Source organism: Alligator sinensis, unplaced genomic scaffold (genome assembly GCF_000455745.1).
Source record: "Alligator sinensis unplaced genomic scaffold, ASM45574v1 scaffold255_1, whole genome shotgun sequence".
Taxonomy (NCBI): Eukaryota; Metazoa; Chordata; order Crocodylia; family Alligatoridae; genus Alligator; species Alligator sinensis.
Window position 1 is genome coordinate 674,816 of NW_005842270.1, and position 18,717 is coordinate 693,532.

The window sequence follows — 18,717 nt, forward strand, 5'->3', positions numbered from 1 at the left end:
AGCGGGGAGGTCGCAGCAGTTCACAGGGGTTGCTTGTGCTGGAGGAGAGGGGGTAGCAGCGCCTGCTGGAAGGAACAATACGAAAAGTTGTCTGAAATGGTAATTTCCGTTTCTCATTTCATCATCCCTGGGTAGGCGTTAGCTCTCTGTGTGTGTGTGCGTGTGCGCGTGTGTGTATGCATGTGCGCGCGTGTGCACACGGGGGATCGAGCTGATCCGCCTGCAAGCCTGGCTGAGCTGCATTTATTTATTTATTCAGCGCCTGCTGGAAGGAACAATACGAAAAGTTGTCTGAAATGGTAATTTCCGTTTCTCATTTCATCATCCCTGGGTAGGCGTTAGCTCTCTGTGTGTGTGTGCGTGTGCGCGTGTGTGTATGCATGTGCGCGCGTGTGCACACGGGGGATCGAGCTGATCCGCCTGCAAGCCTGGCTGAGCTGCATTTATTTATTTATTTTGTATTTCCCGGTTTAATCTCTAGATTGCTCGGTGTTTTTCCCCCTCGGAGAACCCTTTGTGCGCCGGGGGAGAGGGCTGCTCTGCACCCTGGCACCTTTGTGAAAAACAGCTGCACTTCTGCAGTCCAGAATTTACCACCCACCCCCAGCCTGCTAGATTGATTGCATGTTTAGAAAGGCAAATCGTGTCTTCCCCCTCCAAGAAGCCTGGAGGAGCTGAGCCCTTCAACGCCCTCTGCCCTTTCCCAGAGAGAACAGCTGTCTTGTGGGGGGGGAGAGGGATTGAAAACCAGTCTGTTCATTGAGACACAAGGGCTGGTGTGTTTACAGACTGGCTTCTGCTCTGAGCTTGTAGGTCTGTTTTGATATCCAGTTGCAGGAAAGGCTCCTCTCCCCTCCCCTTGCTTTCTGTATGGCTTTGTACATGCCATGCTCACTTACCAAGGACATGGCCCTATAGCCAGCCAGTGTCCTTAAAACTAAATTCGTCCTCTCGGATTAGTCCAGAAGCTGGATGTAGATGGGATACCTTTGGCTGTTGGATTGAGCTGTGAAAGGGACACCACGAACCTAAAAATGACACATCTGTCTGAATATGTTGTGATGGCTGTAGAGTTATTGGTTGCATCTAAGATTAACCTAGATACTATCTCTGGTCATTTTAAATATTTTTCTCTGTTCTTCTAATTTGCCCATTTTATAGCATGTTTGTATAAAGTCACTTTTGTTGTCTCTTGCTCTCCCTTTTCTGGAGTGTCAAAGGCCTTTGAATTACCAACAGGGGAGCGCGATAGTCTTTATACACTTAAAACACCAGTATCATCAAACCCTAGATCTTTATCTCTTGGTTTTAAAAATAAGAAGTTGTCATTGTCCCCAGGGACAGGGGCATCCCAAAACTAGAGGCATCATTGGACCCTTTAAGTGGTCATGGTGATGGTGGTAGAAATGTGTAATTCCTGCACAGAAAGTGAAACGAGACCCATGGTTGACTTCCTTTCTGTCTCGTTAGGGAAATTCTTAAGTGCCTCACCTCGCCTGATTTGCCTATGAAGCATTCTTGTTGACGCGGTGTGACCTGTTTTCTCATTCTGTGGGAAGAGATGGGTCGATGATTCGTCTCCTGTTGGGCAATCTGTATTTGTGCGTGCAGCTTGACTGGTTTGGAGCCATGCAGATGCTGGTTACTTTTAGTGCGTCTCCTGCATAATGAACCTTGGTGATTGGCATCTCTCTTAGCTTAGTTTGGGCGCACACCTCCCCAGAGCCAAGCTCTGTGCATCTTGCTGTGTCCCTGCTGCTTCGGCACTCACTGGCCTGTGCAAGGGGATTTTTTGCTGTGTTTCTGCTGTTGCGCTGAGGGGCTCTGCAATACTTTCCTTGTCAATAACAGAATTTCTCTCACTGGGAAATGTAGCATTGAGGAGGTAGGTCCAATGAGTGACAGTGGTCCTCCACTGGAAAGGGAGTGGGATCCGGCCTAACTTTCAGGACCGCGTGGGCTCTAACCTATCCTTTGCTGGCTAAGTGAGCTGAGACTCGGTGCCCTTCAAACCCCAGTGAAATGTCGGTTTCTTTTTCTGAGTGGATGTGGCTAGGCTTGGGCTAGATGAGTCCCAGGTTAACTATGCAGTGCAGAGATATTCTTGATAGTGAATGTCTGAGGAGGTCTAGTAACTTAAATCTTAGCTCTTTTGGAAATGTGGTAGGTGTTTTGTGTAAAGCACTGCCCAAGTTTTGTTCTTCTGTTCCGTATCTATATTTAAAAATCTAAATCTTTGGCTGTTTCTGTTTCACAGTATTGTGATCCAAGGGATTCATTGAAGTGTTTTCGCCTTGCTGTGGTGACTTGGCTTTGTGTCAGTGGTGATATTATCAAAGCATTGAGTTGTGTGTTGATCTTAGTAGTGTTTAGCTGTGAACCTCACACTTGAAAATCACATACTTCTATTTTGCATTTGTCTGCTGCCTTTTTCTTTCTTTCTTTTTTTTTCTGTTTTTTGTTTTTTTGGTAATTTAATAAGCAGGTTCTTGTAGCTTTACTCTGCCAAGTTGTCCAACAGGAATATTGCTTTTGGGGGTGTGAAAAACGAGTAGAACTTTCCCAGTGAAGCTTCAGGTTGGTTCTTGTAGGTGGTAGAGACCTATTCAGATTACTTTATTGTTCAGAAACAGCTTAATACATTTGGGGAAGAGGATGACATAGGCTATATAATAAAGTGCACTAGAGCCTTGTGTAGCACTCTTTTTTTTTTGCTGTTCGGTGGAGTAGGCAAACATGTTTCTTTAGTGTCAGTGAAGACTAGTCACTTTAATTGCACTGCACTGGCAGGATACTCTCCCTGTCTTAGTCAACCAAATGGACTGCTTGCAACTGGTGGTGATTGTTTTAACTCTAATTATAGCATGGATGCACAATGACAAGGTTTTCCTGCAAATATATTGACTTAAGTAGGCACTAAGATAGATACTTTTTCAGTGTTTAGTCTGTGTTTCTTTTAAACTTGGCTGTTTTGTGTGTTGTCAGGCATAAGATTGGAATATTAAGACTTCTTTGCTAGTATTTTCTAACATCTCATATAGGAATAAGGCAGGACATTTGGAAATGGCTAGGTCTGACCACAAAGTTTTAGTTGCAGTTCCTGCCACAAGGTACACAAATGTTCTAGATTCATGAAACAGGAAATTAGGAAAAGCCATGTTTTCAATATTCTCACATTGTGAAGAATTTGCAAGGCTTAAGCTGCTCTTATGCCTTTATATAGACATATCTTCATGGAGCTGTTTTCAAGATGTGGCCTTCCTAGCCCGACAGTTCAATAAAAAGTAGGAAGTTCAAATTACTCTGTGAAAAACTAGCTTCTCAGAGGAAGTGAAAGTTGAGGGGTTCTGATCTTAGGAGCATGTTTATAAATGGATGAGAATTTTCTAATGGTTAAGCCTATTTCCCTGTCTGTGGACTAGCTGAGTTTCAGGGGTTGGGATCTGCTGTCGGGCTGCAGTAGGTATAAAACTATCCCTTAGCACTGATGGAGTATAGTGATGCTCCAGTGTTCGACAGCACCAGTGGAGAGACAAATCCAGGCCATTTGGAAAATACGGACATGGTAGCTATTCTTCTAATGGCAGTCTTGTTGGCTGCCGTGTTTCTTTCTCCATTGTACTGGTGAGAGTGCAGTGTAGACTGCTTGTCCACTGCCCTTGTACCCTGTATGAGAATTAGGGGTCTTCCACCTCTAGGAAGGGGTTATGGGCAGAGAGAGGCTGCTCTCCAGCTGAGATTGTGGCTGATGTTCCATTACAGATATGTTTTTTCCCTGTCTAATTTCAGAAACCTTGAACCAGCCTGCCTGACACGTTATGGGAACAAGTTTTGTATGCAGCTTTTAAACATGTCCTTATAAAGGCCTATATTCTCTCTTGCAGTGTGTATTTTTTTTCCTAGGGCTTTTAAACCTCTCCAGGTTTGCATGTCATCATGTGGAAGTATGACTTCTCATTACCCTTCAATGTGCTCAACCAGCGCTGTATAGGCGCTCGGCACAAAATGGATTTATGCAGCTGTAGGCTTTTATTGCAGCCTCCTTAATCAAAATGTCTTGTTTCTTGCATAAATTGTATTCAAGGGGGTGATGAGGCTGGAAAGTTGTCAGTGCCTAGGGTTAGAGTTAAGGCTGCCTGAGAGATTCCAGTACTTCCTTGTTTTCTCAGACTGATTTGAGAAGCTGACAGTATTTTTGTACATCTTCTTGCATGCAGGTTTTCAGATGTGTGTAATATTTGCTCTGGCGTGTCAAAGCCTGTTGCTGGGTATTGTCTCGGGGCACCCTTCCATTTCTGTTTTGACCCAGGTGGTGCCAACATGTGATCCACGCAGCAAGTCTTTACAAACCTACAAAGCCGTTCAATCCCTTGCATGGCAACAGAAGACGAAAACCTGTCCACAACATAGTGTCTGTGCTTGCCTTTTTCAGGCCACTTCAATCTGTGCAGCCAGCTTCTACCAGCTGAGTGAGCTGTCTCCAAATCTGCTTTAATTTTTATCCTGCACGTAGGATGCTAATCCCATAAAAGACCCACACCTTTTGACAGATGAAACACTGCTGTTTCTTAATTTATTTGAGCAAAATATTTTTATAGATGGTATTTAGTTCTGTGGCTCCAAGGGTAACACGGTCTTTACTCAAAGAAGATTTTGCTTTGATCTGACAGCTTTCAAGATTCATTTCCACTCATTGAGCTCCATTAAGACTGCTACACTCGTGCCCTCAGACATTTTCCCTTTGCATGACTCCTCCTTGGGATGCTAACATTTCTGTGTATTAGAGTTCACTTTAATAACCAAGATGAGTACATTGGGAAGGAAAAGGGAAATTTTCTCAGTGATGTCAGGATCTTCTACCAGTAGTCCAAATCTTACAGTTCTGTCTCTCTTTTTTTTTTTTTTTTTTCCTCCACCTTTCCATTTCCCTGAAGGTTTCCCAAAGGTTTTAGGAGAAGTTATGGGGAAGCTATTGAATAGTTACAAAAGCGAGGAAAGATTATTATGTGGAACTCAGATAATTTTGGGGAGGGTTATAAATTTGCTGTGGGGCGTGCCAACTTTCAGGAGAAACATTAAACTACCCACATAGCTCAATAAGACGCTTCTCTTGACTCTGCTGTGCTGGAATTTCTACGTTTGACACCGCAGTACTTTGTCATGTCCCCTTCGGCATTTTCATCATTCCTTTTGCCCTTTTCCCCGCTCCTGTCCCATGAGGCTAGCAAGCTGATGTTACCTGTTTTAAGATGGAAGGATGCCTTGAGCTCCTTTAAGAAGCTCTGTTGTCTGGGCCCATCTGCTGAAGCAGGTTGGGAATGACCAAGCAGTATGTGCTGTCAGTTGAGAGGCCTCTGCTCTCATTTTGTCGCTGTCCTCACTGAAACCTTGGCACTGCCGTTGTTGTGCAAACTCTCACATGTGAAAAACTGGCCTGGGTTTTCTTGATCTTTACAGGCACAAAATCCAATACATCCATTTTCTAGCCAGCCTTGGTTTTGTTTTCCTTTCCCCCCTTTTTTCTAGCCAGCCTCGTCATGTGAATAAGTCTTTTAATTGTTCTGCTCAGTGCAGTAATGAGTGTGAACAGAAGCCAAATATGCAGTGAGTACAAGCTTAGGAGTTAGCAGACCATACCCCTCAAATGAAGAGAGCACGTTAGCTTTCAGTACTACAGAGAAAGGACTGTGTGTGAATTGGGTCTCAAAGCCAGAAGAAAGTGTTGTATTTTTTTTAGGTCAGAGTTGAAGTCACTGCCAGGGTGAGGATGTGAATTGCATATTACTGTCTGCATTGTCCCTGCCATTTGGATATATGCAAGACTTAATTTGCAGTTCTGCCCTTGGCATTCATACACTGAATTATTTATCCCTCAAAAATCTGCAGGCAGCCTTTTCTCTTTTAACAAAATCAAAATCTATCCGATCAGTATTTTAAAATAAAATCTCATCATATATAATGCATAGTTTGCCTATTTTTAGATGGAGTCACGGTTTTCTAATAATTCAATGTTTTGTGAAAACATTGAAACACTAAATGAACTTTCCTGGTAGTTGTATTGAGATCAGGCCTGTTTATTCCCCCCCCCCCGGTTATTTTTTTTGTTTGAACTTCTGTTTTTTAATAGCGATTAGAAAAATGTTTGGAGGAACTGTGACCTTGGAAATGAAGGGGAGGGACATGAAGTTACTATTACAGAGGGTGTGTAGTCCTAATATGTGGTGAAGGAAATTTGACCGTTTCTCCCTACCAGAGCAGGAGTGAGCCTCTCCTGTCTTTTACTTCGCCTTTCGCTTGCCCCATGGATAGAAAGTGTTGAGGTGATTCTTGTTTTACATCAGATTCTGGACCCTAAGTGTTAGCTTTTGTACAGAACTGCCATGGGGCATTTAAACGAGTGTGGTTAATGATGCTTTGAAGGCGTTGTTCACATTTTTAATGGTATCGACTGATGTTTTTTTCTCCCCCTCCCCCCCCTTGTTATCTTCTATAGAAAAATTCTAAAATAGGCTTGTATTTAGAGCACCTTGTATGAAGTTATTCAGTGAGGGTGGGGCAGAGGGAGGAAGAGACTCTTCTTTTGAGAAATGAACCACCCTCCCTAGGTAGCCCATTGTCCCTTCAGTTAGGGTTTGACATCCTGTGCAGCAAGAGATGAAAAAGCTCATTGTTTTGCAAACATTTTGCATTGCTTGACTATGTCTCACTAAAATTAGTGATGAAAGGATGTGCAGATTTAAAAAAAACCCAACAGATTCTTCACAGTATGCTTGAAAGGATTCTTTATTGAAGGAATTATGAAATAGTCTGTGAGACCTCAGTTTATTGAGGTTTAAGATCCTTCATTCCCAGCTCTGGATGCCAACACTGTTGTTAAAAATAACATCACACTGCAATGACTTTCCAGTAGCAAAATGAGCCCTCCCACCCCCCAGTAATGTGAGAGTAACTTAACCAGTCAGTAATTCAAAGCTGCAAATGCTGTACCGTGCTTACACCATCACGTCTACCCTAAGGCCTGGTCTCTGCATGCAAGCTGCCTCCTTTTGTGTGTATGCTGGCAGAAAAGTACTAGCAAAAAGATGGGTTTTGCATATGGCCCTTAAGATATACTGACTGAATTTATTAGACTAGGTGGAAGCAAGTGAAAAGATCCGAGAGGCCTGTATGAAGAATGCCCTGTTGACTGGTGCCTTTTTATGCCAAGGAGATTGCAAATCATGCAGAAGGAAGTGACCTCTTGGGTAGAATTTATGGGTCTCCACCTCTTGACATAGGCTTTAACTTAGACCCTCAAACTGGTCCTTGTAATAGCTCTGTATACGTCTTGGGTGGGAGTCCCTGGGCGGGGGAGTATTGATTATTTGCATCTTGGAAAAGAATAAAGTCCTAAGAACAGCTCCATGTATTCCGGCTAAGGTCCCTGGCCTAGCGAATAACACCTCTCTTTCCTTTGGCTCCAAAGATGGATCTGATGGCCTGGATACTGAGGTTGAGATTCCCAAATCCACTGTCCAGCTTTGAAAAGATCAGGTGGCCTCTGACCTCTGCAGCCAATGCAGGTTCAATGGCAGAGTGGCTTCCCATTCAGGATGCTGAGGATTGAGGAGGTTGTAGGCACAGATGTGCTGAGAGTCCTGTGGTCACCACTTTTGCAGCCCTACTTGGGGATCCAGATTACTGCCACAGTTAAATGTGCATCTTATTCCTAGCCTGAGTTTGTCTAACTTCAGCGGCCAGCCATTGGATCTTGTTAGGCCTCCTTCAGTTAGATTTAAGAACCTCATCTTGAAAATCTTGCCACAGCCCTTTATATGTGGATCAAGTCACCTCTTGGATAAACTGAATGGATTGAGCAGTGGCAGCCTTGCTCTGGTGCATTTTCAGCACCAAAAATCATTCTTGCAGCTCAGTGGCTTTCAACCTGTGGTCCATGGACCCCCGCAGGTCCACAGACTGTGTCAAAGAGGTCTGATAAAAATGACTGTGATCGATCAGAAGTATGTGAATAGCTACACTTACAATCCAAAGGAGTCCACACATCAATTGGAGACTTTTTTTAGGGATCCACAAATGTGAAAAATTTGAAAACCACTGCTTTAGTTCTTTTCTGAGCTCTTCTTGCTTCCTCAAAAATGGGCAATAATTGGCCAGATCCTTGGCATAGCTGTTGTGGTTTTGTTTTTTTAGCAAAAACTATACCAATCCTCTCTGAAGAAGGCTTAAAATATTCACTAATGCATCTGGTACTTACCTTCACCCTATAAAGGTCTTTGGTGCCAAAGTTCAGCTTCTTAAAATTTTTCCTAGCTTAGTAAGTTAACAGTGGCAAAAACTAAGGCTTGATGTCTGCACTTATCTTCCCCTACTGAATATTGCTCTGAATATCACACATGCAGATGGCTTGCTCTGAATCTGAATGATTATTTGCCTTCAGCATGGCTTCCGAATGAATTTGGTAGGTCCCTGCTGGGAATGGGGTATTCAGTGAGATGCAGATGTGGTTGGTGCTGTAGGGAGAATCTCTTGCTGCCTCTGGGCTCTGTAAAGGGCTTTTAAGACATTCTTCCTAGTAGGTCTGTAATAAATCTGAAACTCCTCCACTTCCTGGGGGTGGGAGCAGGAGTTTCCTCTCATCCCCTGCATCCTGAGCCCCTCTGACTTTGGCATGGTTAACTGGAGGCCCTCTGTTATAACTCCAGCATCTTTTTGAGCCATCTTCCCTTTGGAGGAGCTCAAATGCAGAGGTGCCGAGCTTGTTCTGCGATATATTTTTATGGGTGTTTTTTGTAGTGTGCCGGATGCCATGTTAGTTGAGCGCTGCATATTTTTTTTTTTTTTTTTTTTAAAGTGAATTCAAGTAGGCGTCCTCTGAGGGGCCCAGGGGCTGCATAACAGCAGGGAGGGAGGGAGGGCTGAGGTGCTTGGATGGGCTTATGCTTGAACTCCTCTTCAGCGCCACCCCCTTCAGCTCTGCTCCCTCATGGCTCTTTAGACAAGCTGCCTAAGAGCAGCTGTGGGGCCAGGTTTCTTTGAAGTATGCAGAGGTAGCTGCCCTGCAGGCCCCAAGGTTCATGCTGCTGCCTTAGTGCCTTCCCCATTTTCTAAGCCAGCAGCAGAATATTGTGAAAAATGCCCCTTGTTTCCAGGGGCTATTGGAGCTGAGAGCTAGCAGCTGAGAAACGGACTGGCGCGAGCTGCAAGGGAGGCAGGAGGCCACCGTGGCTACTTTTTGCAACCTGATGAAACCATTAAAATCGCCAAAGTCGGGTATGTCGATTCCTGAAGTTTGTCCGTTTCCGGCCAGTAAAGAGTGTAGCTTCTTTGTACCCCGATCACCAGTAGTTTCTGTTTTCATGCCAGAATTCAAGTGTTTTACGGGTAATGCAGCAAATGTTCCAGTGCACCGATTATTTTAGCTTTGACAATAGACCTGACTCTTTGAAGGTAGGTTCTTAGACCAAATCTACTCTGTCATGCAAGCGTTAAAACTTGCTTTGTCAGTAGTCCTTGCGGTTTGAGCTTTTAATGTTTTCAGTATGCAAACTTACTAGCTTTCCATTCTTAGGAAATGTGTGGAACGATGCATGCATTTCTAATTTTTGGTTTGCATGTTTTTGTCAGATGTGCTGTTAATGGAATCTGCACGTGAATTGTGTGTGTGATGCAGACAGGTTTGAAGCTGCTGAAGAGAGAGAGTGTGTGTGTGTGTGTGTGTGTGTGTGTGTGTGTGTGTGTGTGTGCATGTGATTTGAAGCTCCTGCAGTGAGAGCTCTGTCATGCTTTAAGTTCCTAAGAGCAATCAATGCCTCCAGGTAAATTCTTGGATTAAACAAGTCTGAGATTGGGACTGGTACAGTGCGCTAGTCTATTGTGGATTGAGAATGAAGTTCAGATCAAGACTTTGACACAGAGTGCTCCTGTCAAGACATTAGTTTCAGTTTGAAATGGAACAGGTATCCATGAATAAAGAATAGAGGTGTCCATGCCATCAGTTGAATGGTCCCGAATTGGACTTGTCCCCAGAAATAAATGCTTTCTAAGGTTTCTTGATGGGGAGAAATGCAATCAGTCCTTCAAAGTGAAGGCTGCCTAAATGGTAAAAATCTAATCAATTGAATTGCAAACCTGTTTGTGGTTGTATGCATTTCCTGCCCCCCTTTGTTCTAGGTTTGCCCACACCCGGCTCCCTTTCCTGAAAAACCCCATCAGTGGCACCAGCATGGAGAGTGCTGGAGCGAGCCTTCTGCGTTGATCGACCCAGTGTCTACTTCCCACCTGCCTGTCTCCATCTATTGTGTCTTGTCTTGGATGCTCAGTTCTTTGAGTCTGGAATGGTCCTATGCCTTTGTCCTGACCTGAGCAGCAGGTGGTCTTGAGCTGTGAGTGAGGCTTCTGGACCCTACAGTGAGACAGTTAAACATGGACCAGGCAGCGCCTGAAGCTGGTCTGCATTAGCACAGCCACAGCTGGCAGGAATCGTTCAGAAAAAGGCTAGTGCAAACATAAATAGACTTGTTCCTCCTTTGGCTTTGTTCTCCGGAAGTAGCATGGTTGAAAATACGGACCCTGCTTTCCAATCTCTGAGAGAGCTGGAATCTTGTCCATCTCCTGCTAAATCCTCGGGACGAACTGTCCAAGGATGCTGTGCGGTTCTGGATGATTTTACTTGTTTTGCCCTGTGCTGCATCTGGATGTTACTATTCCTGGGGTCCTCTTTTCTGGATGGTACAGGTTTTTTTTAAAAAAAATCTTCCCTGCTAGTGTTTACATCCATCTGCTGATGGATGTGAAAGCTGCAGGCTGTCTTGTCTTCACAAAGATTTTGTGTGATGGTAATTACCGAGTGTTAGTTATTCTGTGGTAAGAAAACCTCTTCTCTGGTATGGATGCACCCTGGAGAGCACATGTTTCCTTCCTTGTGACCAGCAGGAACCAGGCCTATTCCCTACTTGGCTCAGATTTCCTGAAAGAAAAAGCACTACTAAATGGAAGGGACTGTGTGCCCCTCTGGGATCCTCCTGTTTGGGGAAGCAGATTGTAGGTGGTGCCTTTACATGATCACAGATTATACCTCTTCAAACATTTGTCACTAGAAAATACACATTTCTTTTACACGCTCAAAAAGAGTTCTTGTTTGTGTAGAGAGAACTTTTTCCTCTTCGGGATTGCAGAAAAGTGTCTCCTTTAGCATGGCACCTATTGGAGGGCTTTAAATAGCCCTAGCAACTGCTACGTGGGGGGTTTGCAATTTTTTTTGTCACCCTCCCCTTACCCGCTCCTCCAGTCTTACGTCTAATCTCAAGGAGCTGTTTTCACTGCATGAGAGGGCTCCACATTTCATTGCCCTGTAAAATGTGGAGGGAGCTCTTTCAGCAGCCAGGGATCTTGGGTTGTATTGATATTAGTGACTAAATTCACTGAAATGGTATCTGCAGTGCTGCTGTGGGTTCTGCAGCAAGCGATCCTAGGGGAGGTGAATGGAACATGACTGGAATATATGCTGTCAGAGGCAAACTTGGTGTTTTGTAGGTAACGGGCTCTTCTGCGTCGCTTCTGCATTCCCGTGGAGCCTTTAATGCAGCTTGCATTTTATCATGCAGAATGTGAATGACGTGCGTTTTGCATAGCTGCATATTTGCAAAACTCTAATGCAGACACATGTCATGACTGTGTGTCAACACATCCTCTGCTTCAGCAGTCAAACCTCAAGGAAGGAAGCTTACTTTAGTGCCGGCCTGTAAGCAGTTTTTTTATGCACAGGGTGGAGTGGCTTAATGAAGAACAGTGCAGCTTTCCCACTATAGTCAAAAGTTTTATCTGCTGGTTCTGATCGGGGTTTGTGTGGTGGGTGGGGAGGGCAGGAGCTATTCAAATGCAGAGGTTACTGGGAGCATGCATAGTGTGGGTTCAAAGGGGCCAATGGAGTGTGTACTCGTTTCCTCCGCGCGCCCTGGGAGCTGGAGACAATTGAAAGAAATGCCTCATGCGTTCCTCCTACACTTCCTCCCCAAGAAAACCTGCACCCATGTTGCTTAGCAGTCTGCCAGTTTTTACATGGGAAGAAGCACTTGGCAGGGTGAATTGTGAAATGTGTTTGCAAGAACTACTTAATTACAACTGGCATTTGAGACTGCCTAAAATGTGGTACTTTAGTGTGGAAGAGAAACCATAAAATAGGTTGTAAACTGATTTTTATCATCTCTTATTTTGGCCTGCCCTGTGCAGGGTGCACACCCAGTTAATTACTTCAAGAAGATGACTTGAGTCTCTCATAAGACTCAAATCCCAACTAATTAAACTTTTTACATAATACGGCTTGGTTTATTCATAGCTCAGAAAATCCATTCCTTGCTGACGGCTCGTGGTATTGCCAAAGCAAAGAGTGGGAGAATTTTCCCTTAAGTATGCGGTGGCTCTGGCAGGGTATTTGGCACCGGTGGCTTGCTGTTTTCCAGCTGTCTAAACCGAGACACCAACGAACGCAGGAGGAATGGAGCCCCGATGCAAAATGTCCAATGTAACCTGGAACGTGAAGGAGCTGTAACTAGTTAAAACAAGTCGTCATTCCAGCTCCAGCCGAATCTCTATAAATATTCTCAGTGTCTCAACCTCTCAAATCAAAATGTTTTCTTCTGGGATGGAAAATGCAGGTGTGTGCTCCCGACTGCAGTCATGAAAACGATAAGAACTGAACACTCAATTAGTACATCTTGATAATTTCTGAAAAACTCGTTTTTAAAGGGTGTGTGCATTGTCTAAGACTCTATCTTGAATAGTGTTGTTTCTCTCAAGTGGTTAGGAATTTTTTTTTTAACTAGCTGAGACGTGGTCCTTGGTCGCTGTGTGGTGCATAAATTGTTGTATGTAGCCCTTCACATTTTTGTCAACATGTAGGCATGACTTTAAGCATTTTATCCAGAAGCGCCTTGAAAATGTTGCTGCATTTACATGTACTGTCATGGAGGATAATTTTCATTTAACCGTAGTTTGCTTTATATTTTCTCCCTGGTTGCTATAGAAACACTCCAATGTGGGACTGACTGCTAACAAGAGCTAGGTTATGCATTGCCTTTATAATGGACCTCTGTTAATCATGCTGCAGTTTTCAGTGAGGGAACCATGATTATTTGCAGGAGGTATTTCATTTATAAAACTGGAAGATGCCTGTCGCACTTAAGCACCTTTGAGAAAACTAAATATTAATCCGTTCTGTTTAGCTATAGCTAGGTCACAGGAATTGGCTGGTTATCATCAAATGCTTGGTTTCAGAGCCATTACTTTTACTTGAGGATTTGAAGCATCGTAGGCTACTTGTATTTGATGCAGTAGTCATGTTCTTTTCTACGACAGGGTCACACTTTAGGATTTTCAACTTTTGCAGTTCAGCAAGACAAAATATTTACAGTCCATTGGCCAAGAGCTTAAAAGCTGTAACTTGTTTTTCATAATCAGCGTTCATTTGTTTTTGCTTGGCTGTTGCTGCTATTGGGTTAAGAAACCCCAAACTTCCTTGCCTCACTAGCCCTTGCACCCAAGCCTAGTGCATTTTGAAACGTCTAATGAAATGATGCTGAAGAAAGTCGTGCCTGTGTTAGTTGAAATAAAACCTTGCTTCCTCTAATACAGTGGGCTGGAGGGCCAGTTTTAGTTATGCTTTCTAGCTTTCTTAGCAGGATTTGGGTGGTGGTTTTACTTTTTATGTTGCTGACACTCCTGCCCTGGTCCTTATTTTGCCACAGCTGCCTAAATTGTCCTGAGATCTTCTCTCTCCACCTGATTTACTTCCAGAGATGAAGCTGCTGGCATAGACAGTGCAAATGTGGGGATTATGCATGTCCACAGTGGCCAGTTGATTTTTACAGCTTGTCTTCTCAGGAGAGGGGGCCAACCCAGAGGCAAAAAACAGGCTGGGGTCTCTTATAGGTGTTGCCTTCACTCGTGCAAACTGGAGCTGGTGAGGCAGGTGAGGAGTGTGTCCATCCCAGTGAATTGCACGAGGGGGTTTCTTGGAGCCTCTCCTGGGGAGGGCTGGTAGCGTGGGGAACGCTTAATCTTTGGAGTTTGCAGAAGTGGGTAGTTTCTCCTTTAATGTGATTCAGATAGCAGTTCAGGATTGCCGTTGTATGCTTTTGTAAATTGTCCATGAGCGTGGAAGATACCTATGCATGCTGTATTGAAACAGATGTATGCCATGCCGTCAGTCCAAGTGGAGACTTCCTCTTGCCTCCTAGAAGTCGGTGTTCTCAGCAGGCTGAGCTGAACGAACAGCATTAGTGAATTTGGACCCTGTGTCTGACTTAACCTGCATTCCCTTTTACAAGGCCCTTTAAACCTTTATTCCTAGCATGAATTTCTTATCCTCTAAAGTCACGTACTCTGTAGGCCAATTTTGTATCTGTGCTGAAACCTTAAAAAAAAAAGTTGTAGACGAAACTAAAAGGATTGAATCTCCTTCCATGATTTTTTTTTTTTTTGTGGGGGGCGGGGGGGCCAATTGGATATCAGAGCATTGGCAGAAAAAGTAGATCTTGATTATAACCTTAATTCAAAATGTTTCACAATTGTTCCAGAGTAGTTTATGAAACTTAGTTGGGTAAGATTGGTTTCTGCTCTGAAGTTTGGAGAGATTAAAACCACTTTCTGTCACTTGTTTATAGCATAGAAGCCAAGTGCAAACATATGATCTGTAAGGAGCTTTGGGAGTGGGGTTGCTGCTTGTTTTATACTTATGGCTCTGTCGTTATTTCCTTAGCATCTTGTTTCAGTAGCTGAAGTTGTGTTTATAATGGGGAAGATGGTTTGATGGGCTGCTTGCAATACACAGTGCATTGCACTTATAGATAATCTGTCTGCATAGACTAGATCTACCCCTTGCGCCTCTTTGGACCAAATGGCAGCAGCACAGTTGAGACATGGAAATTCCCTGCTGTACTTGCAGATAATGGAAGGGGGAGTTGCTGACAGTTGGAGACAGACTGGCTAGATTAGACGCTCTAACCTACTTGAACTCTGTGCTGTTTTAATAGATGCGATCCACCTCGGTGCACCATTGCTTACTTACGTCCGTTTTGATGCATGATATTGATGTGACTTTTTGAGTAGTGCACAAGACAAAATGGGACTTTTACAATCTCTGACCCAGACCTGGAGCCTCTGACTCTGTTAAATGTTTAAACATAAGCCCGTGCTATTGCCAGTGTTATTAATGGTTCTTGTGGTAGATCTTCCATGCACGTTCCTTTCTCACCTGTGGTGGCCTACATTTCCAAAAGTCACTGCAAGTTTGGGTGCCTCACTGTTTTGAGTGTCACGTTTTAGACACTTTAAAGGCGCCTTTTTAATTTTTAAAGGGCAGGTTGGGTCCTTAATGCTTTCTGAAAATCATGCTTCCTTAAGGCCCATGAGGTGGACTACCCAAAATCAGGGGTCATTTCTACTGGCCTATAATGTGCCACGTTTATCCAGGTTTGGTGCACTGTATATTAATCGGAGCTGGGAGAAATGTGACATGTTCTAAATAGGAAGCTATGCGATTTTTGAGGCCTCCTGTATAGAGAAGTGATTGTATACAACATTTTCTTTTTAAAGTGTGTAGCAACTTCTAGACAAGAAAATATTAAGGTCTTATTTTTCACTTGGGAATGAGATGAGCTGTCTCTTCCTGGTATTAATAACAGCCTGCTAGGAGGATGAAGGCTTTCACAAGCTCCAGCACAGTACAGGTAAAGAACGTGAAGGTTGTATTCCGCTCTGTGCAGATGTAAATGATGGTGATTGCTCAGTGGTGATGATGTTCCAAGCTAAGAGGTGCCACTTAATTGAGCTGTTTAAGTGACATCCCTATGTCTTGGATAGGAATAACTGCAAATGGCAGTTGGTTTGGGGAGGCAGGTAACTCAGATTTGGGAAAGTGGCATATGAATGCAACTTAACTAGACAGTCCTTCAGCCAGTTTTTCTTTTTTCTTTTTCGTGCGTGCACTTGAGAAGGGTGCCTATGTCCTTAGACCAACACAGCTACAGCCAACAACCCCCGAGAAGGGTGGCATCACAGAATGATGCTGAAATTGCAGTTGCTTATGTAACCCAGTGATGCAATGAGCAAGCTTAATTTCTGCAAGCCTCTCCGAGTAGGTCCATTTAACAGAGCATCTTGCAGGAATTTATTCAGTAACTGGTGGAATAATGAAATGGTTTGTCAGGGCTCAAAGTCCATGTTCGGTTTTGTCTGGAACATCACTGAAAACTCTACCATTACCAAAAGAGAGGAATGGTTTTAAATCCTTCTGGCAGTGTTGCACTGATGTGGCTGTGATGGTCCAGGAAATGTGTGAGGGGCAAGGATATTTAAGGGGAGTGAGAGAGTGATATTTATTTATTTAAGGGTCCAGTGTATATATATGGGACCAACGGGATGGTTGGGAAAGATTATAGCCAAGTTTTCAAGCACAAAAGGCCCTTCCTCAAGTCTAGGGGAAAAAAAATCCTTTGTCTCAGCATTTACTTGCAGACGATGCTTAGCCCTGTGTTGTAGTATATAGACTATACCCTTCCACTCTAAACTATCTTAGAAACATTACTGCTTTTGATATGGATGGTTCTGAGGCATGAGTCAGGAAGAAAATGTGTACTATCTTCTCTTTTGAGCTAAGAGATTGTCCACATTGATGTTAGGCGTAGTAGTCTCTTTATCAGTTGTTTCTTTCCTTTCTGTCCAGAAGAGAGAATTATACTGTAAGGCAGGATACTTGATGAAGAGATCACCTTGATGTATTTTTTTCTATGCAGTTGTCCTGCTTCCTTCCCCAGAAGAAGGAAATGGGAGGGTGGGAGGAGTGTGGTTCTTGTCATTCTTGCCAGAAAGGAAATTCTAACATCTTGTGTGTGGAGGTCAGTTCAAGACTGTTAGTAATGCTGTGAATTTTTTTAGAAGCTGTTCTGTTTTAACTTGCATGAACTCCAGGCCAATAGGTTTTGTATTTAGTTTGCAAGTGCATAAGAGTACCCATTGTAACCAGCTGCATAAACTATCTGGATTCCTTCTGCTTTTTCAGGACAAAACTGATTAAAAAAAAAAAAAAGAAAAAAAGACAGGATTATCCTTACCCAAACCACTCCATGCAGGTGTCTTGTTGTTTTAGGAATCGGTTAGACAAACAACCATGTTGCACAACTACAAGGCTATTGCCCCCAAACACCAAGAACACCCTAACCTGTTGCAGGTAAAGCAGGGGGACTAGAACACTGTCGGTTTTGTAATAATGTTTTTGTCAGTAAAACTAGGAGGGGATTCTTTCTGGTCTGTCTAGGTTTCCTTGTTTTAGTGTGATTCTGCAGCTGTGAGATCCTTGTCCTTGCTAGTATTAAGCTGTTTTATAGTGCTCAGGAGGAGGAATGGAAAACCGGAGGGGAGCTGCTTCTCTAATAATTGCAGTGGCTGTTTAAACCTGCCTGATGCTTGCGAAGGAAGGGATGACTTCTTTGTAAGCGGTCGGGGCTTTTAATTTGTGACATTCTCAACAATATCTTTTTATCTTGACTTCTACCACCTTGTGTCTAGACAGTGGGGGAAAAAGATTCTGTGTACAAGTCTATTGAGGTGCCTCATTGAAGCTCTCTTCCTCTCAGTAGTTGGAGGTGATTGCATGGCAGTTGTTATAAAAGCAGAAACTTAAACTAGGGGTGCTGTTGTAAAATCCTGCTTTAGCTTTTGGGAACAGAGAACGGGAAGGGATCCCCTGGGCCATGAAGCCCAGCTCTCTGCTATTGCAGCCACCATGTCACATAATCTTTCATAAACCACCCAGTGTGTAATGGCCCTTTTGTGAGTCAAATCTGTCTGGTCAAACACAAAACCCTACAGCTACTGGGCTTCCATTTGCCACGAGAGGCAGCATTAGTATCCTTGATGAGTAGATGATGATACATTTGGTTAATTCTAAATTCTTCAAATCACTAGGGTATTTAGCTTCATAAACTAGTTCAGACCCTGCATTTGACCAGCCTCAGTCTGTACCTTGTGTTGTGAATCCTATTCATGTGCTTACCCAACCAACACACACACACCCTTTTATTTTATTTTATTTTATTTTTTGTTACTTGGTTGGGTATTTTGAATGCCAGTTTGAAGATAAGGTTATTGGCGCACTTCTCTTTTTGGGGAGGATTGTTTATGCCTTTCTACTCAAGGAACACAGAAGTGTGAAGTTTCCCGAGGCTGCCCTGGACCAGTAAGTGCAGCTGCAGAGATCACTGCAGCACGTGCTGCCTAGTTCACTGCTGTGTATTCCAAAGCAGGTGCAGCGTCCTTTAGCATAAACCTACTTCCAGAAAGGAAAATCACGGGGTATGTTTTGTCAATGTGGAGGAAGTCTGGATAAGTTGCCATGCAATTACATGGGTACAAACATTTAAGATCCCTGAAATGGGCAGGAAGCTGCTTGTTTGAAGAACTGTTGTTCAGTATTTTCCACTGGCCTTTGTACCATCGCACTGAGTGAAAGGAGAGCTGATATAAAAAAGTGAGCATCATAATTTGACATGAATTTGCACTTTCCATTCCTACCCTAGCCACCTTCCATGTTTCTTGTCACTTTGCTGCTCTTGCCATTTAGCTTGTAGTGGTGGTTAAATGAAGAAAACACTCACGCATCCTCTAGAAGGAGATTACAGGAGAAGGGAACTTGATTGGAGTGGCTGGGCAAAAATCGAAAGG

At 43.5% G+C, this 18,717-nt stretch overlaps 1 protein-coding gene across 1 annotated transcript in view; it reads left to right on the forward strand.

Moving 5' to 3' along the window:
* The first annotated feature begins 1,653 nt into the window (after nt 1–1,653).
* Nucleotides 1,654–18,717, forward strand: part of ANKRD11 (ankyrin repeat domain 11) — a 186,490-nt gene continuing 169,426 nt past the window's right edge. The window contains exon 1 of the mRNA XM_025209151.1: nt 1,654–1,885. The gene's annotated coding sequence lies outside the window, so the exon portion shown is untranslated. The remainder of the gene's footprint in view (nt 1,886–18,717) is intronic.